The sequence below is a fragment of the Arvicanthis niloticus genome, chromosome 14, assembly GCF_011762505.2.
Source record: "Arvicanthis niloticus isolate mArvNil1 chromosome 14, mArvNil1.pat.X, whole genome shotgun sequence".
Classification (NCBI taxonomy): Eukaryota; Metazoa; Chordata; class Mammalia; order Rodentia; family Muridae; genus Arvicanthis; species Arvicanthis niloticus.
In genome coordinates, this window is record NC_047671.1 from 13,490,001 (window position 1) to 13,516,959 (window position 26,959).

The 26,959-nt window shown below is 47.9% G+C and overlaps 1 protein-coding gene across 4 annotated transcripts in view; it reads right to left on the minus strand.

Annotated features, from left to right (window-relative positions):
• The window catches only part of Zbtb7c (zinc finger and BTB domain containing 7C), a 321,321-nt gene that overhangs the window by 67,338 nt on the left and 227,024 nt on the right, over nt 1-26,959 (minus strand). The window contains exon 1 of one of the 4 annotated variants that reach the window (XM_034518718.2): nt 17,508-17,702. The exons of the other annotated variants lie outside the window; for them this stretch is intronic. The gene's annotated coding sequence lies outside the window, so the exon portion shown is untranslated. Of the gene's footprint in view, nt 1-17,507; nt 17,703-26,959 lie in introns of those variants that run through there. 4 annotated transcript variants of the gene reach the window in all.

Genomic DNA, 26,959 nt, shown 5'->3' on the forward strand with positions numbered 1-26,959 from the left:
AATACATATACACAGTGTATGTATATATAGTGTATGTACACACACACACAGAGTCTCTTGTATGGATCTGGACAGCAGGGTCTCAAAGGGATATGTTATAAAAAAGGGGGAGTCCTGGAGTTTGGCGTATACTTTTTCTTCATATATGAACAGGTTATTTGATATATTTGCATCTGTGTTCATATCTGCATAGTTGAGACTCATGTTCTACACTTGTTAATATGTATGTATGTGTATATATATATCAACATATATATACATATAGATAATTACTTTACATGTATGCATCTTTTACATATATTTACACATATATATACATATATATACACACAGATACTGTTTTCTTTTTAATCTAGAAAGATGTAAAAATAAGATGTGTTCTTCCATCTTCCCTCCATGGGACAGCAGTTCTTCCTAGTGTCCTGGGTGGAAGAGGGGAAGGCCACCTCTGTATGGAGCAGTATGGTTCTTAGCATGTCCTGTTCAGCAGCTTCTTGCTGTCCTCTCTGATCTGTGTCCTCCTGTAGGGCAGTAAAGTACCCTGGTTGCTTGTGGACTCTGATGGAATATGGTACTTGTTTTGCATATGCTGGTTCCATAAATATGTGAACACACCAACAGCCTTTGCAGAACCAGACAGCTGTGCTACGTTACAATTCTCACCACCATGCCACCCACAATCTGACCTCAGGGCAGGTTCTCAGGCAGCTGTTGCCTTCTGTTGCCATTACCTCTGGTATCTAAGCCCCGGGCACTGGGACCAGCCATGTGCTGGCCTGCTTGCAGCTACCTTGGATGGTTGGTCCATTCCCTTCATGCCTGCATCTGTCCTCTATGCCTGTCTCTGGCCAGGACCTCTGGTGTCCTTTTGGACTCTTCCCCTCTGCCTGCTGTCTTAGCTGCTGGCACCTTGAGCTGGGCCCTCTCTTTGTGCTTTTCTTATACTTAGACTTGGGGACATGTCCCTTTGTGTGCTTGACAAGAACAGACATCCAAAAGGTCACGGAGCCTATGACATGGTTGCTGGGCAAGGAGCTAACAGTACCAGGACTGTGTATGTGTTGGATGCAGGGGTGAGATCTACCACTAGCCTCACCTCCCTCTGCTGCTGACAACAAGGAGCAAGGCCCAGTCAACCTGTCTTGTGGAACCAATCTTTCTAACATAACCAATTGCCCTGGGTAGAGGACTGCACATTCTTGGTCTTTTCTGCTCTCTCTGGGCTCCTGCCTTTTTTGTACATCCTGCCCAGGGTAGACAGCCCAGGGCCCAGATCTCAGAGGTGTCACATAGATAGAGATGGCCCAATATCACTCAGATGCTGGACAGGGCCAAATCCATCTCATAAATTATTGCCTGCCAAGCTCTCATATCCCTGTATCAGTCTAGACAACGGGCTTCAAAAAAGGGTGTGATGTAAAGAGGGGGGTCGTGAAGTTGAGAGCGCACCTTTTCTGATACACAAACCAGTCACTGACATACCTACATTGCCACTCATATGTGTGAAGTTGAGAGTACTTTGACACTTTTGTAAGCCATCACTGCCTTTGCATCTTGTATGCCCCAGAAATACGGGGTCTAGTCTAAGCTCCTGAAAGCTTTTTATATGAAATTTTAATTTTTTTTGCCATATATGTTATGGTAAAATGTTTATTAAGGTCTTTGACTTGTCTTTGTGTAATATAATAATCAGTGTAGGGAGCAGAATAGAAATACTTATTCTCAGGCCATTTGTATTATAGGGGAATTAGCTAAATACATAGATCTATATAGCCATTATGGAACGAGTGTGACTAGTATGCAGTCAGCACTCAACAAAGAGATCTCCTGGAAGCAATTAACTCAAAGATAAAGTACCAGGATAAAATCAGCTTAGGGGGCCAAATAATTAAAATTGTTTTAAGAGAAAAATATATATGATTTTTAAAAGTTGGCTACAGAAGAAGATACACCAAAATATTATTAGTATGAATGACCGTTATTTCTAGTGCTAAAATTACTCAAGATTTCATCTTTGTTTACTTTTCTGATTTTCTAAGTTTTCTATAAATAAATTATAAGTAGAAAGGAGATACACACACTTTGATCAGATTAGTCTTCCCACCTCCAGCATGCCCAGGATTAGCCAGATGAACTATTAAAACAGAGCAGCTGGGGCTGGGGATATGTGGTTGTCACACAAGCGAGAAGTTGTGAGTTCAAATCCCGAGCCCCCATCTAAAAAGCCAGACACAGTGGCATCTAAGGTTACATTGAAGCAGGAGGATCTCAAGTGATACAAGGTTTTGGGATTACATCATGTATCACCACACCCACCTTGTCTGATTCTTTGAATGGTGTCTGACATTGAACTGATTATACAGGGTCGACTGGTGTTGTTGCTCTTTTTTTCTGAATGCATACATCTATCGTAAATGATTAAGTGTTTGTTTGATCTTTATTTTATGGGCACAGAGTTGCTGGAGCTGGGTATGTGGGAAGTAGGGGGCAGGGACTTGATACTCTGTCCTGTCTGTATAAGCTCCTCATGTTATAGGCCTGGAAGCCCAGCGGTGCCATTGAAACCCCCAGAGCCACAACAGCAACAGCGGACTCTACAGAGAAGCCCCAGAGCAGCTGGGACTATTGGGATTAGACTGAAGATGCTTCAGCAGCTTCATGAAATGGCTGAAGGCAGCAAAGGGTACAAGGGGTGACGCTGGGACAGAGGAAGGGGAGGGGACCTCAAGCGGGAGGAAGTTGTGGGAACCAGAGGTCTGGCCAAAGGATCAAGAGCAATCTGGGTTGGCAAGTGGGTAGGGAGGGGTTCCAGGATTCCAGGTGAGCTGTGCACAGTCCACCTGTGGTCTTCAGGCTTAGTGAAGCCAGGTAAAAACATCAATCACAGCAAAGCTGACTGCAAAGAATCAACCCAGTTGTCAGATTATCCCTAGAACCTGGTGATCACAGGCTGGGTACCACCTCCCCATCTCTCTAGGCAGATTGGCCCCTTTAGTTGCCAACACTTACTTTGGGGCAAGGTGACCACTACTAGAACCATCACGTTCTGTGAGTTGATGAAACAGTCCAAGCAAAGCATGTATTCTGTGCCCCTGACTGTGATCCCATGAGGCTGGGGTGAGAGGAATGGGAATGTGTTGTCCTGTGGGAGATTCTAGGAGACACAAGGCGCACAGACTGGAATAGAGCCTGGCACCACAGTCTGGATGGAGAGCACGCTGAGCTCACACAACGCATGAGACCCACAGTATGCTGCTAATGACCCCTTCAGACACTTTTACCACTGAATTATTGTCTCTCCTGCTACTGATTCAATTAGTCCCGATTACAGAGAAGCCATCTGGAGCTGGAGTATGAATCTGGATGTCCAGACTCTTCTGATACAGTGATGCAGAGGGCTTATAGCTGATCCCAGCATTTTAGGGTTGAGACTGGACACTCGCCTTCTGATAGTATTCCTGGTTTCCTGTGTGTTGAGGGCTGAGGCATGGAGGGAAAGACAAGAAACTAGGACAGCAAAGGCTCCTTTTGGGGGACATAGACTGGAGGAGTTTAAACACTTATTGGGAAAAGGACCCTAGATGTCACCCCCTCCCCTAACATCTCTGTGAACAGCAATGGCCAATATGGGGTAACCTGGAAATAATCTAAAGCTAGGCACTGACTGTTGGTTCATGTATCGTGGTGGCAATGGTGACTGGAAAATGCTTCAGTCACCTCATTTGGTGGCTCTAGTAGACCAGGTGACTCAGGGCAGTAGCCCTGCCAAACAGCCCTCCCTGCCTGGGAGATGCTGTCCAGCAGACGGCCCGCTGGCACAGGGTGGCAGCAGGGCAGGAGCAGGCTGTGCATTCTAAGAATGTGGGACATCCTGTAACCCCATCCCTGGGCACTGCCAAGAGCAGAGGAAGTCCACGGCAGCTGCGGAGCCACTGTAAGAGCTCCCGAGCACCTGCAGGCCTGGCGGTGGACGTGCCATACACTTGGCCAGACTAGTCTTTGGTGATGTTATTTTTATAATATCTGATCTTATCAAAGGATACTATTTCAAACGTTTACATGCTTGTGCTAGTGTTTTCTGTTTTCTTCATTGCCTCTCACGCTGGCTGATTTCCCCTACAGAATTACCTTTTCTGATTGAGTCCCTGGCAATAATTACTTTGAGAGACTCATTATCGGGCAATTCTTCATTAATGTGGATCTGCATTAGTTAGTGAGATCTAGGGAGTTTCTGGCTGCACAGACAGAGAGACTTGACCTTTAACACGCTGTACCTGGGACACCTTGGGACCTGGATTTTGAGTATTGAGTGTTGTCCATTACATTAGAGCTTTGCTCTGGGCTCAGCTCTAGCCAGTGTGACCCTCTCCATCCCCCACCCCCCACAACCTCTCCTGAATTCAATCACCCACAACTGACTATGAACTTAAGTCCCCCTGTATTCCAAAATAAGCTTATTTCCAAAATTCTAGACAATTCAAGGCCCCAGGGGGATCCTGACTAAGTGAGGGCCCTCACCAGCTTCATGTCCCTGGGAGCAGCTGGGCTGCTTGAGTGATCCATAGTGGCCACTCCCACTTTCTTGGGAGAGTTCCATGGGACATTGACATGGCACTGGGTTTCATGGGTCACTCTGAGAGACCTGTGATGGGGGACGGAGCTCCACATTGAGTCTGTGGAGCTGTGCAGCCACAGACAGCGGCTCCTGGGAGAGTGTCGGAGAAGAATGGGAAGGGTGGAGGGAGAATAGAAGGAAAGCTGTGCTCAGCTCAGCAAAGGTCCTTCCAAAGGGCCCCACATAGAGAGCATGCTCCACCAGCCAAGGCATCGGGAAGCCTGCTCATCATCCCTGGGGCCTCATTCTCATTGCTAACAGAAAAGCTTCAGCCTAGACAGCTCAAATAACTAGGTCAAGGTCACAGAACCTATTAGTGACGGAGCAGAGATTGGCCTCAGGCTCTGACTACAGAGCCTATGGGCGAAGAGCCTGTGTCACATGACTTTGCCCACCATCATTCCAGCCTTGACCACCTCCTTGGGCCCTCAGCATATCACTCTATTAGACTGGACAGCACATCCTCCTGGACCAGTCAGCTGAGGGAGTGACGACTGTAGAGACTCATGCTTCCTTTTCACTGTCTAGACTGATGGCAGCTGCTGAGAAGGCAGGGCAGAGCCAACAGAGGCCTGGGCAACAGTGGGTGCTGCTCTGTCTCCACTGACGATGTCCTTCCTCCAGTGGCCATGTTAGCTGTGAGAATGGGCTTGCGCTCCTTCTGGGCGTGACTTTGTTCTCTCCTCAGATCCCCTCAGGCCAGGCCCACTGGGCGTCTCTTCCCAGCCAGTGCTCAGCTCTGTGTTTGCAGAGCTCCTCCATGCTCTTGTTATTGGACAGGCTTCCAAGTGCTAGAGGCCAGGTTCACTCAGAGGCTACGCCATGGGAGTGGAAAAGGAGGGGCAGGGAGCACGGTGGGAAGCTGCCTCTAAGCAGGGAACAGTGTCAGGAAAGGAGAGGGAATGGAGCAGCAGGGTAGAACACCCCACCCACCACATCCTGCTGAGACACTCCTTCCCAAGGCCTGAGACATCTGGAATGGGAGTAACTGCTAGGCTCTATTAAACCCCTACCTGCCTGAGGTGGGACCTATGGCATCTGGAAGAAGCCCAGTGCATAGAGGAGGAAGGCTGTGCTCCTTCAGTACGGCTTGTCTTTCCAGCTGGCCCTCCTGGCCAGGCCTACCAACTGCTGCCCCTTCCCTGCTAATTCAGATCCTCCTTCCAACTCAGCCACCTGCAGCTGGTCCTGAGCACAGGCTTCACAAGCAGTCCCCCATCCTGTGATTCACATGGTTCCAGGGCTCCCTCTCCACAGGTATGGCTGGCCCCACACTGTCCTTACTGGAGGACAGAGAAGGGTGGACCAGCCAGTCTACGCTATCAACACCACACAATCTGAACAGGGAGACTGTATCCTGTGACCTGGTGTGAGGAGCCGGGTTTTCCTAGAACCAACTCTCCTTATCCCATCAGAGCCGGGGAATAAGGGAAGTTCTGGAGGGATGGATGCTGAGAGCTTGTGGGGGGAACTACAGAATACAGAACAATGCCAGGGTAGGCAGGCGCCTGTGGGGTGGAGGGTGGAGAAGCAGTAGAGGAAAAGCTGAAAGAAAGTTTGCATTAATATCTGTCCCCAGGGAGATGCTAAGGGGAGAGAAAATCAAATAAAGCCAAGGGTCAGGGCTAGAGAGATGGCTTAGCAGTTAAGAGCTCTTGCTGCTCTTGCAAAGGATCAGACTCTGGCTCTTAGCATCCATACGAGGTGATTCACAGCTACTTATAACTCCAGTTCCAGGAGGTCCAATGCGCTCTCCTGGTCTCTACCAGAACCCCCACACATGTTCACATGCATATGTAAACACACGCATATACACAGAAATAAGTCTTAAAAACCAAAACCGCAAATACATACCAAACCAAACAAATAAACAACAACAATAACCAAATCAAGGGTAAGGGGTGCGCCCCTGTAATCCCAGCACTGGAAGCACCTGGGAAGGGCAGGCAGGAAGACCAGCTTAGACTGCAGGGGAGACCCAGTCTTGAAAAACAATTATTAAGCCAGAGCCAAGGACACTCAGATTTCATAACTTTCCAGTGTCCCCCTTATCTTTAAATTAGTTAGTTACCTAAACTAAGTTTAGGTGTTCAGCTAGGACACACACAGGCATGCACACATGCACATACACATGCACACAGACACACGCACACATAAACATATACACAGACACACACATACACATGCAGGAACACCACATACACAAACACATATGGACGTATATACATACATACACACATATAAACACACACACAGACACATATATACATACATATATACATATACACATATACACATACATGCATACACACACACACAAATACTTATACATACACACATACACACACAGGATCACCACACACACAAACACATATGAACATACATACATACACATACATACAAACACACACACAGAGACACATATACACATACATACAAATACACACATGCAAATACACATACACCATACACATAGTCCAGAGCAATATAACCATGCCCAGGTGACTCCCCAAACATGTTCCTTTCAAAGCTGCCGAGTAGGAGGCCTCCTCATGAGCTGGAAGCACACCAAGTGCATTTCCTTTGATTGCAACTTCCACCCTCCTAGAATTTCTCCTTGGCAGGTCCAGGCCATGGGGACATTAATCCCCATTCAAATGAACCTTCAAGGCTCTTCCTTGGTTAAAAAGAGAAAAATGTCTCCCACCTCCCAATGCTACAGTCCTGCATGCATTCCCAGGAAGGGAGGGGAGGAGCTCAGCACCCACACAGAAGCTGCCTCAAGTTTCCTCACCTGGCTCTCTCTTGTTGGAAAGTAGAAATGCGACCCTTCTTTACCTCCTCCCTGAGGCCCCCTCCAAGGGCTTTAATAAACACTGATTATTTCGGTCCTCGGAGCACAGCTGTCCCGTGAATTGTCCAGCTGGGGTTATAGGGTGGGAGCCAAGGCTGGAGCACAGAGCTCAGATCTCTGGAAGAAAGCTGCTGCCTTCCCTCCTGCACTACTCGGCCCAGCAGGGGAGGGGAGTCCCACCCCCCCCCCCCAATCCCCTGCATTCTTTATTCTCTCTCCCTTCTCATGGACCATTTTCTAGTTTTATAACCTCCACTCTCCCATACATATGAAAAGATAAAAATTAAAATCTGTGATCCACATATAAAAGAACATGTGATATTTATCTTTCTGAGTCTGGCTTATTTCACTTAACATAATAATTTCCAGTTCCATTCATTTTGCCCAAAACAAAATTCCATGGTGTACAGGTATCACATCTTCACTACCCACTTATCTCTGGATAGACACAAGTATACATTAAGAAGATCACGACGACCAAGGTTTCACCCCAGGGATGCAAGGGTGGGTCAACATATACAAATGCATATAGAAACACATATGCATAATGCAGCATCGAAGTAGATTTAAGGGCAGAAACCACAGCCCCCTCAATGGACACAGAAAAGGCATTTGACAAAGTTCAGCATCCCTTCATGATAAGATCCCTGAAGAAATTAGGAACAGAAGGGGCAGATTTTAATGTAATAAAGCTACGTAAGACAAACCCGCAGCAATGAGAAAGGAATCGGTTGGAAAGGACGAAGCCAAGTAATCTCAGCTGTGGCTGGCATGATCCTTAAATCATGCTTAAAGGACCTAAAAAGTTCAACCAGAAACACTGAAATGTGATAAATATTTGCAAAGCAGCAGAATACAAAACCAGTAACTTTTCTAGCCACAATGAACACGCTGAAAAATTCCAAAAGAAAATTTTCATTCACGGTCGTTTCAAAAATAAAGTAAGATGCCCAGAAATCAACCTAAAGAGGTGAAAGGGCTGTACAATTAAAATTTAAAGACAATAAAGAAAAGAACGGAGGAAGATAGTGTTCTGTGACAGAAGTAATGTGGTAAAAATGGATATATTGCTAAATATACAGATTCAAGGCAATACTCACAAAATTTCCAATAACATTCTTCATAGAACTGGGGAAAGACTCTAAAATACACATCAAATGCAAAAGAGCAAAAGCAGTCCTAAACGAAAAGAAACCATATTGGAAATATCACAATATCTGATTTCAGTGTATACCACAGAGCCATAAGGACAAAAATAGCATGATTCTAACACACACACACACACAGACAAGCAGCTAGTGGACTACAAGTGAGGCATAAACCCACACAGCTACAATCACCTTGTTTTTGATACATGTATCAGAGATATACATTAGATCAAAAAAACCTCTTCAACAAATAGTGCTGAGAAGTCTGACATCCACAAGCAAAATAACAGAATTAGATATGTATCTCTCACCCTGCACACAAAATAATGTATTCAAAGATTAACCAAGGCCTTAATACAAGGCCTGAAATGTTGACATTGCAATAGGGAAATATGTTAAGATGCAGGCACAGACAGAAAGGGACCTGATAACACAGGTAGAAATGCTCGAATTGATAGGTGGGACCACGTGTGGTTAAAAAGTTTCTATACAGCAAGTGAAACAATCACCAGAGTGAAGAGACGGCTGGCAAAATGGGAGAAAATCTTTGACAACTAAACTTTAGACAACATATAATATATAGACTATATAAAGAAAAAAAGCCTGACCACACCCAATCTTCAAATCACTAAATGGGTTAATAAATTGAACAGATAGCTCTCAAAGGAAGAAATGTAATGGGGGCTGACGATGGCTTAGAGGGTAAACGTACTTGGGGCTAAGCCTGACGACCTGAGTTTGATCCCTGAGATCCACATGGTAGTAAGAGAGAACTGACTTTTACAAAATGTCCTTTGACCTCTACACTTGAGCTCCATAGTACACACGCACGCACACACACAAAGACACACGCACACATGCACATGCACCTCTCAAAAAGACAGGGCTTCTGAGAGTTCATGGGACATTATATTTTTAAAAAATATAAATGACCAATACATAGTTAAAAGTCAACATCCTAGCCATCAGGAAATACACATTTAAACTATTTTAAGATTCTGTCTCACCCCAGTCCTAATGGCTCAGATCCAGGAAGCAAATGACAACGCATGCTGTCTAGGCACTGCTGCTGGGAGTGCAAACTGGTGGGGCCACTATGGAGATCAGCACGGAGGTTTCCCAAACAGCTAAAAATAGTACAGCCATAGGGCTAGGCTATACCACCCCGGGGTTTGTACCCGGGAAACTTAGCACAGAGATGCTTACACATCTGTGTTTACCATGTCATTATGCAGAAGGGTTAACACATTGCAATAGGCAGAAGCACTTTTTGAGCAATCTGCCTAGGGCCAAGCTGTAGTGAGGACTGGTGGGAAGCAAAGCTCGGAGACAGGTTCAAGGGTAAAGCTGCCTTCCCTTTGCCGGGAATTCAAGTTTTGATGACTTTCCTGTGTCTACGTCTGAGATCTCTACAATTGTACCCAAGGGAATTAGTTTCAGGATGGTTCTCAGCTTGCAATTTGCTGGTGCTTTTTTTTTTTTTTTTTTGGCAGAAGCTGAGCTTTGGTTGATTTGCTACTGACAGAATGGGTTGAGAAACGTTGGCCGAGGAATGAATGAATGAATGAATGAATTGTACTCTATGCTGCCATTAGATCTATTAGTAAACTAAGGCAGGGAACGTTCTAAGGCTTTATGCGGAAGTGGGTAGGATATCATGGGGAGAGGACAGAGAAGAAAGTGACACCAAGTCAAAGCCTGCCGCACCCCAGCTGTCTACATCCCCAGACCAGCCAGGGATGCTCCCGAAGTTCATCTGATCATCTGGTCCCTGTCCTCACAGAGCGTGGCTCAGAGCACGTAAGTTCCATTTCGTAATTCCTGCTAACTCCTGCTCCAAGAACTCTGAACAGTTGTCCTCTGAGTATGTGACATACAGAACAGTCAAAGCTAAACTTCAGAGTCTTCTTTTCTATGCAAGGGCTCTGAGTTGCTCAAAACGGCAGAAACTCTGCTCACAAATTAAATGTTGTGCTGTACCAGGCTTGCCTTGAACCCGCACTACATGTGTCAACTGTGTGAAACTCTCTGGAGACAGAGAACCTGACCTACTGCCACATCAGTGGAGGGATCCGAGGCACAGAGAAGACTGTGGGTTCTCAGACTTCACCCCCACTCAGCGCCTGGTTGCTGCTTTGCCCCCTCTTCTGCCCCCTCTCTCAGTGGAACTGGCATCCACCAGCTTTTAAAAGGTTTCAAGATGAGAGCAACATGTGGCCAAGCCTAGGGCCTAGAGGACTAAACATTGGTTTGAAGGCACAAAGCCTGATCCAGCCTGGTCTTGAGCCACAATGGACAAATTCTAACGCAGTGACTTCCCCAAGGATCTACTGGAATCCCCTTCTAGTGCTGAGGTTTGTTTTACGAAGCTATAGAATGTCTGTAATCAACACACTCAGATGCAGGGCAAGCTTTCAAAATCTCTGGGTTGTATTAAAGTGAGTTCCCTATTCCTCATGTCTCAGTTACTTCTGTTGAGAGATATCAGCAGCTCCACCATCATAGCAATCACAACAATTATTTCATAGCACACCTTCGATGCCACTGAGAAACAAAGCAGCCAGCCACACAGAAATTACAGAATTGTTGCAGAGAAACCTAGAGGGGAAACTGGGTATGAGTTCAGAGGACACATTGGTCACAAATGTGACTGACACTTCCCAGGGCAGATACCCCTCAGTAAATAGGATGGCCTCCAGGAACGGAGGGAGTACACATCTATAATCCCAAAGGTCAAGAGGTTGTGGGAAGAGAGGATCAAGAATCCAAGGCCAACCTGGCTACACAGCACCACCCTCCCCATCTCAGAAAACAAAATAAGACAAAACGAAGAAAACAAGAAGACTGTAATAAAAACATTTTACTCGGCAGTACTGACAAGGGTTTGGAGAAACGGAAGCCTTCTTACGCTGCCGGTTGCAATGTGCAAGACTTCAGCCACCATGAGAAACAGTCCAGCAGTTTCCCAAAGCTTAAACGGGATTGTTATGTGAGCAGGAAAATCCCAGTTTTATGACTATATCCAAGAGATTGAAACCCAGGGTCACACAAAAGCTCATACAGAGATAACCACAGAAGCAGTGTTTGTAAGAGTGTGCAAACAACCCAAACATCCATCAGCTGGTGAGAAGATAAATAAAATGTGGTAGAGACATGCCAAGATCAAGTATGGATGCATGTTCCAAGGAGGTGGAGCTCTGGAAAGTATTGTGTGAACTAAAGAAACAGATCACATATGGAATAACGTCCAGAACAAGTGAGTCTAGAGAGACAGAAAGTAGACTATTGATTGAGATGAAGTGGGCAGGGCACTTCTTTTTGTTGTGATAAAAATACTGTAAAACTGATTATGGTAACAGTTATGTGACCCTATATATAAGCCAGAAGGCCAGTGAAGGAGTAAAATCTACATGTGAACTACAATTCAATGAAATTACTATCTAAAAACAAAAGCACATCTTTAATCCTAGTATGTCAAAACTGAGGCAGGAGGATTAGGAGTTCTAGGACATCCTCAGCCACCTAGGGAATTTGAGACAAACATGGGCTACATGAGCTTCCATCTCAAAGACAAAACCAACCTGAAAAAAAGATGAACGGACCTGCTGAAAGATGGCTTAGCAGTTAAGAGCTTGTTCCTCTGACCGAGGACGTCGGTTTGGCTCTCAGCACTCACAACCATCCATAGCCAGGTGTAAGGGAACTGGTGCCTTCTTCCACATGTGGTACAAATGGAGGCAAAACGCACATACACAGAAGAAAAAAAAAAACAACAAATCCTTAAAATCAAACCCATCCACCACACACCAAATCTAAAGCAAAAATTCCGTTTAAAAAGTTATAGATTTTACCAGGTGGTGGTGGTACATGCGTTTTATTCTAGCCCTCAGGAGGCAGAGGCAGGCGGATCTCTGTAAGTTCGAGGCCAGCCTGGTCTACAAATTGAGTTCCAGGACAGCCAGGGCTACACAGAGAAACCCTGTCTCAAAACTCCCCCACCTCAAAAAAAGGTCTTACTTCGTTCTGCCTCCTAGAGGTGCCTCTGCTAAGCCTATCTCATACTAAGGAAGCGGCAACAGGAGCTGGCCCACTGTCCATTCTGCAGTGCTCTGTACTAGAAGCTTCACGAAGACCAGTGGGGCAACCGGTTATCTCTAAGTAATGGAGTAGACTCATCTGTCAGAAACCTAGCTCGGTGGCTCAGTGGGCAAAAGGGTTTGCAGACTAGGCCTGAGTCTGAGCCCAGAAACACACAGAGTAGAAGGAGAGAATTGACTCCCCAAGTTATCGGCGTAATTACCACATATGCTCTGTGGCATATCTGTGTCCCCCACAGGTATGTACACAAACACACCACACACACATAATGCAATTTAAAAATATAACTTGCATGTAACTTGGAAAAGCCCACAGAGACCGCCCACCTTCTCAGCCCACTTCTCACATTCGGGATCTCGGCTGTTCCTGCTTATTTGCCCTGTGGATGGATTAATCACTGACTACCATACTGCTGTCAGACCCTAGGTTCCTGTCTAGGATCAGCTGGCTATGGCTGGCCAAGCTTCTCTGTCCCCTGCTCCTGGAGCATCCCTGTCATGTCTTCAGCAGGAAGGGAGAGGCACACGGTGAAGGCAAGATTGAAAGGTGACCCTAGATGGAGCCCCTCCACATCAGACCTGGATGGAGGGACCTGCTAGAGGAAGCAAAAGCCAGCATTTCCTCCTCTAAGCCCAGGATCAAGTTCCTCTGAGGGATACGAAAATCATGCTTCAATTCCAAACGCCATCCACCAAGGATCAACTCTCTCTTCAAAGGAGTTGTTCACTGTGCTTCATCATAGAACCTCAGGGTTGCTCGGTATTCAAATTTATTAAGCAACGACATGCAGAATATAAGTTATCAAAGGCTGGTTTCATCACTCCACCCCTCAAGCTGGTCTCTTTCTCTTTTTTGCTTAGTCATGAGAAGTCTAGCAAGTTAAAAATCCAAATACTAATACAGAGAGAGAGGGGAGGAAGGAAGGAAGGGAGAGAGAGAGAGAGAGAGAGAGAGAGAGAGAGAGAGAGAGAGAGAGAGAGAAACCCTTCGTGGAAGTTGCTATGTGGTGGCTTCAGAAAGGAAAACATGTCTGACTAATACGAAGGAGACTCCAAATTGCTCTTGGCAACAATCTCTCAACCGATTCCCCTCCCTCTATTCATCTCCGCAGATTCCAGCCAAAGGAAAACAAACTGAACAGCCCTCTCCCTGGCCCAACCTGTGGGGCTGCACGGCTGAGCAGGGCTGAGCCAACAAACATCCCTGTGCAATTATACACCTGTGTAATTGCTGTAAACACAGGACAGCCAGCCCAATGCAAGTCACCCTCATCAAGCTAAGCATCTCAGTACCCAGTACCAGGAGGAAAAACGTCTACTCTGGCAGTGGGATATCAAAGCAAAGCGCCATCTGATCCAGTGGCCTCCAGCTCAGACACTTTCCCCTTTAGGAAAAGGGGGAAATCAGCTATCAATCAGGCCAGAGTGCTGAGAAGACCACAAAGGGAAGATCCCACGGCATCACACAGCCAGCCAGGAGCTATGATATCTACAGCCTGTGGTCCTCCCAGAAGTGACAGTTAATGTTAGAGGTAGTTATCATGCCACTTGAGATGGAAGGAGAGTTAACAGACCAGACCCTGAAACAAGTATGGCTGTTTCAGGCTCCACCTGACATCATTCTGTTAGGACAAGTATGTCCAGTCAGCTAACAAAGAGGGCAGAGTGTCAGGCAATAGGGTTAATGAAAGATCTTTTTAGCTGAGCCCAGAAACCTCCATTGTAGGCTAGTATAGGCCATTCTGAGACATGGGACTGGCCGGAGACCAGAGTCACCAGTCCTAGTTCACTACCAAGTCCTGTGACAGTGGGCAAGCTCGTGTCTTAAGGTGAGGTCAGAGGTTTGAAACAGCCTATGAGCCTTGAGGATATGGGATTTGCCATCCTGGCTACTGAAGAGTGTGATTGGTGTATCAGGAGTGTGACAGACTGGGCAGTTCTTAGCCAGCCTGGCATTGCTTCAAAGAGGGGACAGTCCTCTCAGAAGTTGCACAGGGCTGCTTCTTCATCTACACTTGTCATGTGCCAAAAGCCTGAGACTCATTTCAGAACCCACCACTGTAGTAAATCTGAAACTATCTAAACAGCAGGGGCTCCACTGGCTTCCGGGCATTCAGAGCAGTGACTGGTTCTGCCGTGAACACTCTGGGACCCAGGGACAAGTACTGTGACTTTAGCATGGGGACAGTTGTTAGCCCCACTTCCTCCTTGCCTTCTCCCATCCCCCCCTCTTCGCCCAGGACTCCTATGACCTCTCCCCACACACAACCTTACTTAGTCAACCATTTCCAGCCAACTGCCACTGGCAGAGGTCAGGACCTGGCTGATTTACTGACAAATGCCCAGCATTTACCACAGTACCCAGAAACACACGGCAGACAATACAATAGCAATTTCAAATTGGTCTGACCGGAAAATAATCATTTGAAAAATTAATTCTGTCTATAACATTTATATACCATTTTATATTATACTGTAATTGTGAAACAGTCTCCTCAGTTATTGGCATATGATTCTAAAGGACATAGGATATGATGGGTGGCTCTGAATTCAGGCTCATTGATAGCTTACCTAATCCTTGTGAGCCTCAGTTTCTTCATCTGCAGAGTGGGACTAACGATGCCAACCCAACGAGCTGGTGGAGTTCAGGAGAAAATGTGGACTAGTGCTCTCTGGCACAGTGTGTCTCTCTGAGCCCCACCTCTTCCTATGGCCTCTCTGATTTATCTTCAACACCGAACCTGACCAGGCAGGTCAAGGCTCCTGCTTTGCAACCTGCAGGCCTTTGCTCTCCAGGTCTTCCTACTGAAAAGTCTCTAGCCCCATGTCACCTGCTTTCTAAAGTCTATCTTAAATTCCTCTGTCAGTCTGTGAAGAGCCTGGGTTCTTCTCTAGGTTTCACCTAGAGCAGTGGTTCTCAACCCTCCTAACGCTGCGACCCTTTAATACAGTTTCTCATGTTGTGGGGAACCCCAACCATAAAACAGTTTTGTTGCTACTTTGTAACTATAATTTTGCTACTGTTATGAATTGTAATATAAATATATCTGAGTTTTCCCATAGTCTTAGGTGGACCCTGTGAAAGGGTCAGTCAATCCCCAAAGGGGTCCATGACTTAAAACTGCACGTGGGTCATGTAAAGGTTTATCCTATGCCTCTGGAGGGAGAAATGAGAAAACCCAACTCCAATACCCTGCGCCTCGCCTGCCTCGCCTCTCCCGGCAGGGCTCAGAAAGGTCTTGTGCGTTCCTTCCCCTATCTACCAATTATACAAAGTCTGCTCCTGTCATGGGGCCTGATTGGTACAGATACCCACTCTTCCGAGTAAGGGGTCTGGACTCCTATGCTGTCCCTGGTGTGATTTTGGAGAATGACTGGCACCCAGTTTTCTCACCTGTAAAATGGAATGGATGGGGGAGGGGTGGCTTGGGGTAGCTTATGGAACAGCACGGTAGAAATATTATACTCATCCAGAGAAGGGGTTGGGATGGGGAGGTTGGAAGAATGGACTTCTTTCCCCCACTCAGCTCCTGTTGGGCTTTAATGGGCTGTGGTGGCAGTGACCAGGTTGCTTTTAAATCCTGAAAGGCCACCTAGAGGGGGCTCCTAAGAACCTCATCAGTGAAAGCGCTAGGGGAGGAGAGGAGCTAATGCTTGAACTTTTGAGAGCTGACCCCACTCCCTCATGCCTCCACCACCACACCCACTCCCATCCCCCGCCCCTTCCAGAAATCCATCTACTCTGAAGAAAACCACCTACCTACTTTGATCGCTTCCTTCACATTTTAAAGTACTGGCAGTTAGAGAGGTTGGCAGTGGCATCCCCCTCAGCCAGCAGCGGAAAGGCACAGAGCCAGGTCTAGCTGCTAAACCAAGAGGGCAGCTGCCCCTTGCCTGTCTGTCCACCAGGCAGCCACATGGCAGTCCGACGCCCAGGGAATCCTCACCATGAGACATATAGACTACAGGACCCAGCACTGAGAAACTCCATTCAGGGTTGGGCTGGGTGACAGGAGGGCCACTCTTTCTAGCCTCCTGCCTAAGCCAAGAACCCAGGGACTAAGATGTTACAAGTGGGACAGAGGCAGGGTTAAATCACGAGTAGGTTCCCCTGCACTTCCCACACCAGATTGCCTCACCCCCAACAGAGCTGCAAGACCCCAGCTTGAGTTACTCTCGACCAGAGAGAGTTTTCCCCATCTGCCCACTCGGGATGGAGGGTAAGAAGGTCCCTCCACTCCGTCAACTCCAGATTCAAGCCTTAGGTCCCTGACTCTTACCAGAATGCTTAAGGCCATCCGTGGATTCCCCTATATTTTTTTGCTCACGTCTGGGGACCACGACTTCTGCCAAATTGCCATGGTTTTATCTCTTCAAGTTTTTGCATCGGATACTCGGGCAGACCAACTTTGTTTTTCTCCCGGGACGCGGGACGCGGGACGCGGGACGCGGGACGCGGGGTGTGCAATTTAAATTGATCACATTTGTCCACAACCGCCTTTAGCGGTCTCAAAGGAGGCTGCAAGGAGAGACTACGGGTGTCACCTTAGAGTCCCAGGTTCTACCTTAGGTTGAACCCTAAGCTCCGCACCCTCAACCAGAAAGGCTAGGTACAGAAACGATCCAGCCGCGGTGCCAGGCAGAGGCGGCAGAAGCCACTCTGCGCCGGAGGCGCCACCCGGGCCAGGCGCCCGCCGAGCTTCTCCGGGCTTCGTTCCTCCTCCTCCCCGCCGCCCAGATGCCCCGGAGCCCTGATCACAACCCTACCCTGGCCGAGACCGCCGCAGACCCACCTGGCCACCCCGGGGACGTCGTGCTCGTGCCCGGGCTGTGTCCTGAGCGCCGCCAGGGTCTGAGGTTGGGCGTCCACGCTGTAGCGCTGCTCCGGGAGCCTGCCGCAGCCGGGGAGAGGTTGTCATTGATTCGCGCTGGGCGAGTTAAGCCATTCCAGGAGTGGTTTGGAGCGAGCACTCCCACCCCTCCCTCCAACCAGAAGTATTTGGCAGCCAGCCCCTTTCGTCCACCTGTACTGTTGAACGCGGGACAAGGACCAATTGCTCCAGTGGCTTTTTCTGCTTTTCTTTAGAATACGCAAATCAACCCTTTAGGAAAGGTAAAACAGAAATGAAAGCAAGGGCGGTGGAGTGGGTTCCCCCCCCCATCCCCCTCCTGTTCTCTAATATTTCACAAAAAGCCCTTACCACTTATCTCCAGGCAAGGGAGGCTTTTTATTATTATTGTTTTATTCAATTCTCTGTGTCTGTGTTTTATTTTTAGAGGCAATTTTGTTTCCATTTGCCTGAAACCTGAGCCCAATAAAATTACTAGAATTATATGTTTTCTCCTTAAAGGGTCGTGATTGTAACTTAACCAAATCAAACACTGTACAGTGATCACTCAAACCACACACACACACACACACACACACACACACACACACACACGCGCGCACACACATGCACGCTCAAGGAGGTACCAGCCCGTAAGCATAAACACAGAGCTGCAGATCTCGGGGGTCATGAGACCTGGCCTGGGTGGGGTCATGAAGTCTGAGGAAGGAGCACCCACTGCCTCATCTCTCCATCAGCAAACACTCGATTCATAGTCTGACTCAATGCTATCCCACTTGGGGTGGGCCAGCCACCATTACAGAGGTGTGGTTCAGCACCCTCTCCTCAGCCTGCCCACACCACACCCTTTTTGTAAACTGCCTTCTGGGAGGCTCTGGCTGGTTGATTCCCTCAGGTCTCCCTCCCAGAGCTGTCTGGTCACCTGGGGGAAATGGCTATTAACTCTTCAACAGCCGGGTGTTCTCAGGAATGGAGAAGGAGCCAGGGAGGAAGTCCTTGTTGACCAGATGTCCCATGTGTCACAAACCACAGGAGACTGTAAGATGCTTGGCCTTCCAATGCCACTGTTCCAAGGGCAGAAGCCCTAGCTCATCCTGCAGCTAGGCTACAGTGACCCATGAAGAATTAGCATTGGGGCCTCGAGCTGCGGAGACCTTGAAGATGTCCCCACTAAATTATGACCATCATCTTGGAGTGTGTCCACCCAGAACCCATAGAAAGTGTCTCTCTGTAGTTTGGGCAAAACTCAGAGTGCTTGGGGCAGGGTTTCTGTATAGCCTGGAATGGACTTGCCAGGCTCTCCAAGCCTTAGCAGAAGAACCCAGGAGGCAGTGTGAGGGGGGAGGGGCTGCTGTGGAATAAGGAATTGGGGGATGAGGGGAAGAAGGGAGCACTTCATCAGAGCAGGTAGAGAGTCTCCAAGATCAAATGAGTCTATCATCATCAAAACCATGTATTCCCAGAAGAAAACCAAAGAATTAAGTCAAATGTTTGTCCACAAATCACCAGTTCTATAAAAACATAACCAGGGGAAATTCTGTTCCACTTCCAGACCTGGGCAGGTAAATAGTCCAAAACAAGACCCCGATGGCGTTGGTACCCATCCAGAAAACCTTATGGTCTACATACCCAAGGGGTCTGCCTCAGCAGTCACAGGGAAAGTGCAATGGGGGCCACTCTTAGCCTCCGAGTGGGGCAGATAAAGCATGGATGGGGGTCGGGAGGGTATGGGGCAGAGTACTTAAAACACCATCCCCTGAGAAGCAGGGTATGATTTCTACAGAGTGCCAAGGAACCACGGCAGCTAGCAGGCAGGCTTATGTGCACAGGCAGGCCAGAAGTTTATGCAGCTGTGCGAAGGAGGGCATTGTGGGAGGAGGGCTGGGGAGTGAAGGCCGGAGGTGGAGTCCTGGGCACACACACAGATGGCCTGGCTCAGAGGGTCCTCTTAGTGGGTCAAACATTAGGTGGGTGTCTGAAGGGGGAAAGCCTGCTAGTGGATATGGCTTCAGTGCAGGGGAGGGCCTGCTTTTTGGAGAAGAGAGAGGAACGCTTGGGACACCTTTTCAAAGCCAGCTGAAACAGGGGTATGCTAAGAGGGTATGGGCAAAGGGAGTGCAGGCAGGCTGGGGAGGGAAGGGATAGAGTAGGGAGGGGACCGGCTCAGCCTGTACCAAGCAGCCCTTCTTCACAGGACTCCAGCCAGCTCTGGAAGGAGTGTCTGGGTAAGCCAGAGGGTGGTGGCAGGGCCATTGAATTTACAGCCAAGAGCCCAGAGAAGAACTGGCCAATGTCCAGTCTACCCGCTGGGTCCTGTAGTGGACAGTCGGTGTCACGCCTCCCTCCCTCTTAATCACAGTGTGCACCCTGCTGGGACACTCCCTTTGGAATAGCTTTGGGCAAAAAAAGAAAAAATGGGGAGCACCACCCCTTTATCCTTACTCGGTGCCAGCTGCCTCCTGGGAACAGGAATATAAATAAAGGCAACTCAGAGAGGGCTGGGTAGGCAGAGGGGCACTGGGAGGCTCCTGAAGCCACCCACAGAAGGGGCTCTGGGCGGGCCGACTCTAGACCTGTGATTGCCCATTTCCTTCTAGGCTGGTGCCTTCCTCCTTCCAGCTCTCCATGGCCCCTCCCTCTTACTCATCAGCTCTCCTGCTCTCTGCCTCCTGCCCTCCATCAGCTGGTCCCCCACCCTTGACTCCTGTACTGTCCTCCCTGGTCAGATCAGCCAGAGCACTAAGTAGGATGGCTTCACAGACACACAGACTGACTCTTGCTGGCCCTCAAACAACCGTCCCCACAATCTAGTGACAAAAGGGTCCCTTCCTTAATCACAGTCATGGCTCAGGACCTACAGAAAACCCACACAGTCAAATCAGCTACTGTCCTTATAGGAAACCTGGGCGGGGCCTGCTTGTCACCGTGATGTGGGCAATACAGACGGCTTCTATGCACAGCCACACAGGAACACAGTGTCCACATGAGGAGACATAAAGAGCAGGACATGCATCTGAGATGTGTCTCCGGAGAAGCGACAGAGCATTTGCCAGGGTCTAGCCCCTCACTGGGCCTTCACATAGATATTCTAAGACAGCTCCGGTTGCCTTCCCGAGTACTGATGAGGGAACTGGGGCTCTGAGAGATCTTAGAACTCCTTCAAGGTCACATTGCATGACATATAATAAAACTGGTCATCATAGTTTGGTCTTCATGGCTCTGGTACCCAAGGGCTGGAGTTTAAACCCTAGATCATTGTCTAGATATACTACTGGTTCTCTATAGAGCTGGGCTTGGCCCATAGGTGCCTCAGTTTCTACACCTGCTGAACATAAGTGCAATGTCTCTTACTGACCCCAGAAGGTATTATTAAACAGAAGGCTGGCCCCTGCTATAGCCCTGGAGAATGCCCTTGGCGCAAGAGAACTAGTCTCATTCAAGCTGGGGTCGGTCAACTTGGCTGTCTCCTCTATATTAGCTCCTGCTTTGCCCATAGCCAACCATCCAACGGCTAGTCCATTTCCACAACAAACTGAAAATCTCTTCCTGACACCCCTTTCTCTCCCTAGACAATGTCCCCCCAAAGCCTCACACTGACTTCTGCAGAGACCTCTTGGGCCATCTCTATGACTCATCCGTATCCTGCTTCTTACCCCCACACCACATGACCGCCCACACAATCTGATCAGAACATGAATCTGGGCCTGGAATCTATCTACTACCAGCAGTAGAGCGTTCACCTCACATGTATGAGGTCCCGGGTTCAATCACTGGCACTATAAAAAAAATCAGGTCACGTACAGGACACTTGAAATGCTCTCTGGCGTGTGTACCATGGCCATAAGACACTGCAAAATCCCAGCTGCTCTCTCCAGACAGCCTCCCTCCTCCTCCTGTACTTCTGTCATACAGGCAAGTCACACCCCCTTTCCTTGCCTTTCATTCCCTGACTTAAAATGCTTCCTTCCACCTTGGGTCTTGGTCTCACAGAAATGTCACCCCCTCAAACGGGGCTTTCCAGACCATACAGATAAATCAGGAGCTCCCCTCCCCGCCTGTCCTCTGTCCAAGGCCTTTGATCAAAGCACCATGTCACTGATACATTCTATTTAACTAGGTGCTTCTGTTGATTGCTGGGGTCCAAGGCCAGGTATCTTGTGTGCCTGGCATATGGCAGGCACAGGACTGCTGTTGGTTGAGAATTCACAGCCTGGGAAGCACAGCACTGAATCTGGCCTGGGCTTTGCCACTGGACAGCTGTGTGTCCCGAAGATGTTCGTGCCCTCAGTGATACCATGGACCACTCTAGAGCCACAGCCTCACTGTGTGTGAGAGGGGACCACGGATGTGCTGCTGGGCACGAGCCTTTCCAGCATGGATGTGCGATGTCTAGACCTACTTTCTTCCCCAGAGAGAACTTGTAGAAGGGACAGCAAACAGCAAACATCTTGCCTACAGCTCTGCTTCTGCCTGAGGCAAGGCCTTACCTTTCTTAATTTAGGCCTTTGAACTTCTGTCTAAGAGGAGACTTGGTGATGGCCTGCAGTGCTACCCTGCCCCCACCACTGACAAGTCACTCAAGCTTGGAAACTGAGCCCCTCTGGAGTCAGAGGTGACAATTGCCTTCCCGCAGCCTTTAGCTCCCAGTGCACCAGCTCGAGGGTGCAGACCTACGGTGGCCACGACTGGTGTACATTCAAAGTATGCTCACTTCAGCATCTCACAAGTGTCCTGAACCTGCTATCTGCATTATTGCTGCTGTTGTTATGGTTACCATTATTATTTGGTAGTACCATAGATCAAACCTAGTGCTCCCTGCTTTCTTGATAACTACTTTACCACCAAGTCACATCCTCAGCCCTAAACATGGCATCTCACTTGGTCTTTACAACAGTCTTGAGAATAGCCCTAGAAAGACATGTATCCCTTTGCAGATAAGGAAACCAAGGACCAGATTTAAAAAGTGAATGGCAAAAAAGGAGCCTTTTCTCACCAATGAGCGAAACTCCTGGTGAGACTCAGATTCTGGTAAAAATGTATGAGGCGTTTTTCTGTGTTAGAGAAAGTTTATGAAACCAGAGAGAGGTCACCCATGATGAGAGAGCTGATTATTTGCGGCAGCACAGACAGGCAGTCTCCCTTCCTTCCTCTCTAAGCAACACCACACTGCATTCACCCCTCACTTGACAACATCCCACCTTGAACTTGTCAGATGTACAACATGCATTGAATCAGGGTTTGAGGGGAGCAGAAACCCAGGACGAGGAACAACAGGACAGAATGCACTTTACACAAAGACTGTCCCCGAGGACCAGCCTTCTTCCCAGCTTCTGTAGGTTCTGCTCTGACTAGATGAGACCTCTATCCAAGCTCCGGTGGTCTCTGAGATCATCCTGTACTATCGATCTGACCCATAACCAGAGCTCACCCAAGTTCAGAGAGGGAGCCTTGGACAGTCTCAGCTCCATGTCGACAGCCCTGCATGTGGACACTCAGTCTATCAGTGGACCCTTCTGCCACTGTGCTTCCCTGCCAAGCTCCCCAAACTTCTCCATTCCTCCAAGCACCCAGCAATCATCCATAGAAGTAGACCTCTGGAGCTGGCTGGCCATTGGCTGCCCTGTCCTGTGGGAGCTGGCTGAGGAGGATGAGGGGCTGTGTCTAGGGAAGGACGGGATGTCTTTGGAGATCTGCCTCTCACTTGTTCCTGGGCCAGCTGGTGCTTGTCTGGGGCCAGGGAGCCTCAGAGGGGAGGCGCTGATTAAGCATAGGTGCTGGGGTGTTTGCCCTTGGGGGAGTAAAGAAAAGAACTCTGTTGAGCTGGGACACAGGGCAGGGCTAAGCCACTGGAACAGGGCTAGGTTCTGAGTCTGGCTGGCTGTGTGGTGAGCAGGGAGAGAGAACAGTGTCCTAACCCTCAGCTCAAGGTCTAACTTCCTCTTAGACTGTATGGCACTCGGGGCAGGAGGAGAAAAGGGTGCCAACTAGGAGCCTGAACTAAGCCTGGCTGGGGTGGGGCTGGGCCTGTCACCACCGGAGCAGGCTGGCAGCACAGCAGAGGAGGAGGCTAGGTCAGATCCTTGGCAGGAAGAGGGGGGGATCAGTCAGGGGTGGGTGGGTGCGTTCCCCTTCTTCTCAACTTTATTCTCCTTCTACGTCCTCATTTCTCCCCACTTTCCCTTCCTTTCACAGGTATTTACGCCACCCCCTAACCTCAAGCCCTGCCCCCTTCCCACCTTGACTAAGGCTTTGGCTGTAATGTGACAAACAAATCTCCCAGAGCTGACCTTCCAACAGAGGGACAATAAACACAAAGTATCTACTAAGGCCTCAGGTAGGCGGGTCTGCTCTCAGTCCCTTCCACAGTACAATCCCTCTCACCTCAATTGATCCTCACCCAGGGACACCAGGAGAACAGAAATTATAACGCCCAGATCCAGTGAGGAAATCGGATGAAGGGTGGAGAGTTGACTTACTCAAGGTCACGCTGGGAGTAGGCCTGACTCCCAGCCCAGAGTTCCTGCTGCCAGCCCTCTTCCCCCAGCAGAGGAGGCTTAGCTCTGTTCTGCTTAGAGACTATTTTTTAGGGAACATTTGTACATGGAAAACTAAGAGAAAAAAAAAATGAACGAAGAACTTCGACCTAGACAAGCTATGAATTTGCCCAACATTAAATTAATATTTGATATGCAAGATAGGCTCCCAAGGGGTCCAGCTGCTCTCTGGTCTTGACCCATACTCCCTTGAGTAGACATGGTAGACTCTGGAATGTCTACTCTGGGACTTTTGCATTTGTGACTTCTCATTGCCCACGTAGGTAACTGGGACCCTTTGGGCACAGGAAATATCCCCAGGGTGTGAAGAGTCTATCCTTAACCAACTTTAGGCATGTCCCTGCGATCCAACTTAATCAGGCCATGTCCTTAAGCTCTGTCTTGGGTCTGCCTAGGCGAATTTCAACAAAAACCTGCTAAGTTTGGGGAAACTGCTCTCTACTCCACTCCTGCTACCTAACCACTCTGGCCTCCCTCTGGGATAGTCTTAGCTTTGTTCAGCAAGAAATTGATGTTTTCTCTTAGTATTTTTTCTACCCACAGCACCATAACCCCCCCACACACACACCCTTTGTGTCCTTGCACTCAGAGCTGAGCCCAGCCTCTCTCCTTTGTTGCAGCCATGGCTCAACTATGGTCAAAGCAAGAACAGGAGACCTACTCTTACCGTAACAGGCCCAATAAAGTTTCCTTAATCATTTTACAGAGTGGATGAATGACTGTTCTTTTCAAAGCTACCAACTCGGACACAGTAACATTTAATTCTGACACCAAGATACTCACCTAATGCTCCAAGTTTCTCCTTGGATGGAGTGACCAGAGAGACCCACTCCACATCTGATACAGAGTTCCAGACAACCGTCCCCTGAGACACATTCAGAGTAATGTTTATTCTGATTATATTCTCCCAGGCTAAGTTAGAGTTCCTGACTTCTTCAGCTCAAAGGTTCTTATTTGAAACAAAGCTTCCTGGATGGTACTATCTTTCCTTCTTTCCTGGTGATTTGTTGTTCCCTGACTCCAGGGTAGAGGCTCCTGGCTCTCTTGTGAGACCCTGAGTCCAGAAGCTGTGTTAGGGTCGGAGCACACTGCAGGAGCTAGATTAGTGTGCTGGGCTCCTCTGCTTAAAAGACAGAGGCTGAGTGAGAGACTGGGCTTCTTTGTTTGAGTGTTATCATTAGTTAAGAACATGGGAGCGTCTGAGTCGCCCCCACCCTGGTCCTGCTGATCTTACCTTTCACTGGTAAGGTCACTAACTCCGCTAACTCCAGCCTCCTCTTCTCTGTCAGCGTGATTAGATAAGGTAACTTTTGAAGTTTAATGGCTTCTCTAGGAGGTCTTCTCCCTTCTTTTACCCTTCAGTCCCCTGACTCCCTCAACCTGACCATATGTTTCCCTGTAAGGTCTCCCTCCCCCATCTCCCCACTCCCCAACAGCTCTGTTCTTTCTACTCTGGCCTGCCAGGTTCCCACAGTCACTTGAACTTTAGACCCTTGACCCTCCTGAGAGAACCCACAAGCAACTGTACTCAGAGCAAAAGACAATCTCAGAAGTCTCCTCCATAAATGTTGGTGACAAGCTCCAGCCTTCCTGTTGAACACTAAGCTTATAACCTTAGATTGGTCCATCTGTCAGAAACAACTCTGATGAAAATAGAAAGTGCAACAAAGCTGAGAGACACCTACAGTGTACAAACCCAGGAGAGCTATAGTGTACAAACCCAGGAGAGCTATAGTGTACAAACCCAGGTCACCTATAGTGTACAAACCCAGGACAGCTACAGTGTACAAACCCAGGACAGCTATAGTGTACAAACCCAGGAGAGCTATAGTGTACAAACCCAGGTCACCTATAGTGTACAAACCCAGGAGAGCTATAGTATACAAACCCAGGACACCTACAGTGTACAAACCTAGGACAGCTATAGTGGACAAACCCAGGACAGCTATAGTGGACAAACCCTGAACAGCTATACTGTACAAAACCTGGAGAGCTATAGTGTACAGACTCAAGATAGCTATAGTATACAAACCCAGGACACCTATAGTTTACAAACCCATAAATTTACATATCTGTGTTTATACAACTTATGGCTCAGGCTTAAGAAGCAAAGCTATAGTGTCAGACACAGATGACAGTCTGCATCTGTTCATGTATTCATGTGCATATCATATATATATATATATATATATATATATATATATATATATATGGTGTCCTTTACTTCCAGATGGTCAAATAACTTATCAAACACTCTAATAAAGCTGTATTCAAACTGGCTTAGAAATAAAGTATATTTGTCTCCTTCTGTTGGTGGGTTTCTACAGTTAGTATTATATACATTTAGCTATTGACAGTCAACTAGGATCAAAAACGTCAAGTGGAGACTTCCCAAAAGAAACAATTCATTGTGTTTTAAAATATGTACTATTCTAAGGGTTACTTGAGCACCAATACTGTGATCCCGTAGCAGCTGACTGGACAAATGAGATTGTTACCAACTGGTAGGTAGGTAGCACACATATGGGATACTCGGGACAAAGGAAAGATTCACATCCTAGGCATGACAATTGGGAAGTCAGATGTCATCATGCAATCCAGAATGACAGCCTGGGGATCAATGCAGGCGGATAGCAGTTAACATAACCACACCTGAAGAACAGCCTGTGTTGTTCACCTCAGTTGGTCCCATCACGTAGGTGTCGTGTTATAGTCTTCCACTGTCATGGCACAGTACAATAGGATACTTGGAGGAGAGAGACCATATTTACCTAGGTTTTATTTATTATTATTCTGTTTCATTATTAATTATTGTTATTAATCTCTCACTATGATTAATTG